Genomic DNA, 6,320 nt, shown 5'->3' with positions numbered 1-6,320 from the left:
GGGGTGGGTGGGTGTTTTGGATCAGGTTAGCCATATTGATTTGTATGCTGTTGGTGGATTATTGTCATTGTCTTGTTGGGCTGTGTACGCAATAAAGGGGAGCCATACGGGGGTGAAGGCGTCTTCTTCTGTTTGTCCCCGTGTCAGTTTCAGTTTATTGGTTAATTTTTCTAGTAGGGCTGTTTCCCATACTATTTGGTACCATTGGTCCATGCTTACTCCTGACAGGTCTCTCCAGTGTCTGGCTATGGTGTTTCTGGCTGCTGAAAGTAGGTGGGTTATGAGTTCTTTGTGGTGTAAGTGGCCATTGTTGTCTTGGAAGAAATGATAACACATTTAAAAAGAAAGTCTCTTGATTTCCCACTGTCGTTTGCTTATAAGGAGCAAAGCACACAAGCAAGCGACTCTTATTTAAATTACGTGGAAAGTGAAAATGCCGTGAATGCAAAAGGGCAAAGATCGTGCACTGTTTACAAAAGAAAACAGTACAAGGAAGCTTCCTAGCTGCCATTTCACAGTGTATATAGACTCCTCTCCTTCCTTCTCTTAGTTTACATAATCTGCAAGGAAGGAGCCTTGCAGTGCTGCCAAGAAGTCCATGGAAAAAGTTACATTGGTCACTCCCAGAGCAGCACGGGGTCCTGATAGTTCTCACCCGCCTCTACAGCCGCAAGACACATGGCAGCGTTTGCAAATGTTTGTCCTCATCTGACCCAGAAACCAAAACACAAGTGCATGGACAGGGAAGTGTCCCCTGGAGAGTAGGAAGGGGGTAGTTCTCTGTCCTGTCCAGGGACTCTGGAATGTCGCTGCTGCTTTAAACATACAGACATGCAATTAAAGTTTGAGTGAATGTTCAGAAATAGGACTATGTCTCCCTGGGAGAATTTCAACTCCCCGCCCCCCCCCCCATTCATGTTTCTGAAATGTGAAGAGGAAAGTTGGCCGGGGTGGTGTGGGAATAACCAAAGGCACTAGTTATGTGTATAGATTCATAAGGTATAGGCAACTCCCAATTTACGTTCCAAAGTGCCGTGTGTTTAAGTGAAGTACCGTATTTTTTGCTCTATAAGACTCACTTTTTCCCTCCTAAAAAGTAAGGGGAAATGTGTGTGTGTCTTATAGAGCGAATGCAGGCTGCACAGCTATCCCAGAAGCCAGAACAGCAAGAGGGATTGCTGCTTTCACTGCGCAGTGATCCCTCTTGCTATTCTGGCTTCTGAGATTCAGAATATTTTTTTTTCTTGTTTTCCTCCTCCAAAAACTAGGTGCGTCTTGTGGTCTGGTGCGTCTTATAGAGCGAAAAATACGGTAATTAATATTTGAAACACAGTTGAAAAAGCCTGTAAGCGCCCCACACCTTTCCTTGACATTTTTGTTACACTTCTTGGTTCGGCGCGATGCCTGTTTGCGTGGTTGCACACATATCAGTCGTGCCTGAAACGGATGCTGCCTGCATCTTGGAGGTGATCCAGATCAAACCCAGTTTAATCCAGGGTGTACTATACAAGATGCAACACCAGCATCCCTAACAGGTGGTCATCCAGCCTCTGTTTAAATGCATCCAGCAAAAGAAAGCATCCTGAGAACATAAGAATTTGCAGAGGTGTTAGATGCTGACAGGGTTTCCCTCAGCAACCGCACTGCAGAATTCTGCAGCTTCTGGATCAAGCCCAAGGGATGCCCCACTGCTGTGATCCCAATTTTGAAGTCACCAGTGTCTGAACTACTGGAGAAACACAGTAGTGGACAGAAATTGGAAAAAAGAGAGAGTAAAATGCTAATATAGCCCATCTAATTTGTGTCACTATCTTGCTGGTCATGTGCAGCATGCAAATTACATTGTCTCATTTTGAAGGCTTTGATCTGTCCATCGTATTGAGAAGGCCCAGATGGAGACCACGTCTCATAGGCTGCATCCAAACTATATTTCACTGGACCCTTAAGCCTGAAGCATGAGTGCTATGTCCTGCTAGACATGTGAGACACTGACCCTGTGCATTTGGTGGAGTCAAAGTTTCCAGGGCAGCTGTGAGGTGAGGACATGCAAATCCATTTTTTTCTCTCTTTCTATGGAATGCCATAAACATTCTCCTTCACAGGTTCCTTTACATGCAAAATGGAAATGTGTGGACTACTGGGAAAGCTCAGATGAGGGCAGACTTAACCTGAGTACGTGACGCTAAGATACTGCACTGCAGTTCTTCTGGCGGTTGCATAATGGAAATGTCAAGATTCATATCTGGTAGCTGATGACTGGGCAGCAGCAGTCTATTTGGATTTCGTGCCATTGTGACTTTAATATGCAGGGATGAAAGCACTCTTAGAAAATGAGGTGCTGGGACACAAGATCCCCTGACCTTTCTCCTAATCTTTGGTGTATGATGGTGCAGGGATATCCTGCTCTGAAGCTGCCTAAGACCATTAACTCCTCTAGTCCTGGGCCAGCCTCCAGGGTTAGTAGTCACTGGGTACCTGCTGAGGCCCCACTGCCCATCCCTGGAATCTTCTGGCCTTGTTGCCATTGCCATGCCCTCCAACCTTTCTCCGATAAAAATAGGGATGTCCTATTAAATAACATGGTGCTGGAGGAGACTCTTGAGAGTCCCATGGACTGCAAGAAGATCAAACCTCTCCGTTCTGAAGGAAATCAGCCCTGAGTGCTCACTGGAAGGACAGATCGTGAAGCTGAGACTCCAATACTTTGGCCACCTCATGAGAAGAGAAGACTCCCTTGAAAAGACCCTGGTGTTGGGAAAGATGGAGGGCACAAGGAGAAGGGGACGGCAGAGGACGAGATGGTTGGACAGTGTTCTCGAAGCTACCAGCATGAGTTTGACCAAACTGCGGGAGGCAGTGGAAGACAGGAGTGCCTGGCGTACTCTGGTCCAGGGGGTCACGAAGAGTCAGACACGACTAAACGACTAAACGACAACAACAACATTAAATAACAACAACAACAACAACAAGAAGAAGAAGAAGAAGAAGAAGAAGAAGAAGAAGAAGAAGAAGAAGAAGAAGAAGAAGAAGAAGAAATTTTATTCTTTATACCCCGCCCATCTGACTGGGTTGCCCCAGCTGCTCTGGGCAGCTTCCAACATATATAAAAACATAATAAAACATTAAACATTAAAAAAAAAACCCTCAAGGACAACGTAGAGAAAGCAACTTTGATCTCAATCTCATTACTGCAAGTTACTTTTAGTCCTGGCTTCCTGCCACCATCATGTGAAGCTCAGCCATGCTGGCTGGCTCTCAATGAGATATTAATGGTTCCCAAAAGATGGGTGGGGAAGTACAACATCCTTTGCCAGATTTGGATTGTCAGTGAAGTGATAAAAGATGCTATCAAACATGTCAAGACATTTTTCACCTCACCCCGGAGCAGGAATTATGGGCTTGTTCTGCGATTACAGCCCACTGCCGGTTAGGTTTCTGTGCCGTGGTCTGGAGGGGCAGCTTCTCCTTCTTTGCGACCAGGAAGCACATAGCTGTCAACCTTCCCTTTTTTTGTGGGAAATTCCCTTATTTCAGCACCGTTTCCCCCTGCTTCCCGCTGCTATCCCGGATTGTTAGATATCCCGTAGACTGTCCCGGGACAGGTGAGGCTGCTGATCCCTTATTTTCAAATCTGAAAGTTGACAGCTATGAGGGAGCAGGATCTGTGACCTTTGGTGCACACACAGGTCTGTGAAGCTAGGCTTTTAATTTCTAATCACAGCTGTAATCTACCCTTGAGCTCAGACAGCATATGGGGGTTTTTGTCTCCCCTGTCGCATCTTCACAACAGGTGAAAATCCTCCAGTGTCCCTATTTTCCAGGGACGTCCCTGATTTAGAGAAGCCGTCCCAGTTTCTGATTTGAATGTCCCACTTTTCCTTAGGATGTCCCTATTTTAATTGGAGAAATGCTGGAGGGTATGGGATAATCCAACCCCCGAGCTGTCTGAAGGCAATCCTGCCTAGGGAAGCTTTTTTAATATTTAATGTTTTATTACGTTTTTATGTATGTTGGAAGCTGCCCAGAGTGGCTGCGGCAACCCGGTAAAATGTGTGGGGTATAAATAGTAAAATTATCATTATGAAATGAGACATCTCTATTTTCATTGGAGAAATGTTGGAGGGTATGGAAGTAGCTTTCACTGAAAGTCAATCACCGGAGCAAGGATCACCAAGCAAGCTTCATGCCTGGACTGATATTTCACCCTGTGTTTTCTTTGTATAAATCTTAACACTTCCAGCATTTTATCATTCTTATCGTAATATATTTTAGATGTTTTAAGACACTTACCATCTGCACTCACTTATCTCTATTTTTCTTTGCACTTTGATGTAGTTCAGCCTGTCCCTTCGGGCAACAAACACTTCTTTACCACAGACCATTTACTCCTATTATATAAGTTGTTAGCGGAAACAAAGTACTTGTGAGACAGGTGGCTCCTCTGGCCAGGGTGGGGGGTACAGACCAAACACAAGTGTGGTTTGAAAAAAGCCACAACTTGGTTGCCTACGGTGAAGTAAGCAGGCTTGGCATAACATTGGGGCCTGGATCTGTTTGCCCCCAAAGACTTTGATACACATTCCAGCACACCTAGGTCTTCGGTTCTGTAGAGGAGCCAATCAGCACCATACATTTAAAACACACCCAAAAGCATATTTAAAGCACATGACTACTCCCCCCCGCCCAGATTCTGGGAACTGTAATTTGTTGTGGGTACTGGGAAACATAGGATGTTGGTGGCGCAGTGGTCTAAACTACTGAGCCTCTTGGGCTTGCCGATCGGAAGGTCGGCAGTTTGAATCCCCGCGACGGGGTGAGCTCCCGTTGCTCGGTCCCTGCTCCTGCCAACCTAGCAGTTCAAAAGCATGTCAAAGAGCAAGTAGATAAATAGGTACCACTCTGGCGGGAAGGTAAACGGCATTTCCGTGCGCTGCTCTGGTTCGCCAGAAGTGGCTTAGTCATGCTGGCCACATGACCCGGAAGCTGTCTGCAGACAAACGCCGGCTCCCTCGGCCAATAAAGTGAGATGAGCGCCGCAACCCCAGAGTCGTCCACGACTGGACTTAACAGTCAGGGGTCCCTTTACTGGGAATCATAGGACTGTGAGAGGGAAACCTCAGTTTCCAGAATTCTTTGGGGGAAGTTGTGTGATTTAAATATCTATTGAATGCACTTTAAATGTATGCTGCCTCTCTTCATATTTGTGACTGGTGGGATGCGAAGGGTCCTTATTGCTTTAGGGTTTCTACTATCCAAACACTATCCTGTGTTTTTCCTTCCTTCCTTTGAAGTTTAAATAGAGAAAAACATTGCAGCCCCACAGAATACCATTAGGACAGCTAAGGCTGCATGCAATCCTAACCCCACCTGCTTGGAAGTAAGCCCCATTGATTTTAATATGCTTATTTCTGAGTAGACTTTATTAGAATTGCACTGTAATTCCGGTATGACTACTCGCCCTGATCTGGGCAGAAATAATGATACTGGGTGCATTTGCAAGTATGACACCATTTAGTGCATAAGGTACTTGATCACAGATAATGATAGTTGCCAGGAATTTTTACAGCTGTGCCACAGATCTGCTATATTCATTTATGTTTATATCTGACCTTTCTTACGAGGAGATATGGCGGCATGCCTGATCCTCTCCTGGCCCTGGCCCAAAGTCACCCAGTAAGCTTCATGGCTGAGTTCCAGTTTGAACCAGGATCTACTGTGAAACTTAGCAATCCCCTCCCTTTTGCCAGCCATGACAATATCAACCTAGGCAATTCTGTTCCTTCAGAGCAAATCTGTTGCACCGGGACTTCTTTTCTCAAAAATTATATGCACAACAATCACAAAGCATAGCTTTTTAGTACAAAACTTCACCAGGGAGCAGTTACAGTCTGTGAATTCAGGACATATATATGCTACATTTCAAACGTTTAATGTATACTGCCTTTTTTCATACGTGGAAGGAAATTTGTAACATTTAAAGAGAATCTCCTCCCAGTGCAACTATCGGTGTTCTAAGCTGCTAATGTAGCCTATGCAATATGTTGACGGCAGACATGCTTTCCAGTTGGCCCATGGAAAGCCCAGATACCAGTGCCTTAGTGAGGGAAGCAGAGGGTCTCAGCTTGGCATTGGTTCTATGCCTCACAGAGCGAAAAAAGCACATTTAGCTTCCACATTCCATTGGGGGAGGGGGGATACCAGAGGCCTGTGACTCATATCGCTGTGGGCTGGGGTGTGTGAGGATGTCCACAATAATTTTTGAGCAGATCTGTCATGATCACTTGCTTCCCTTCAGGGGCAGGAGGATGGGCTTGGAGATC

This window comes from Podarcis filfolensis, assembly GCF_964270895.1.
Source record: "Podarcis filfolensis genome assembly, chromosome: 17".
NCBI classification, from domain to species: domain Eukaryota; kingdom Metazoa; phylum Chordata; class Lepidosauria; order Squamata; family Lacertidae; genus Podarcis; species Podarcis filfolensis.
Note: the sequence above shows the minus strand (reverse complement) of the source record.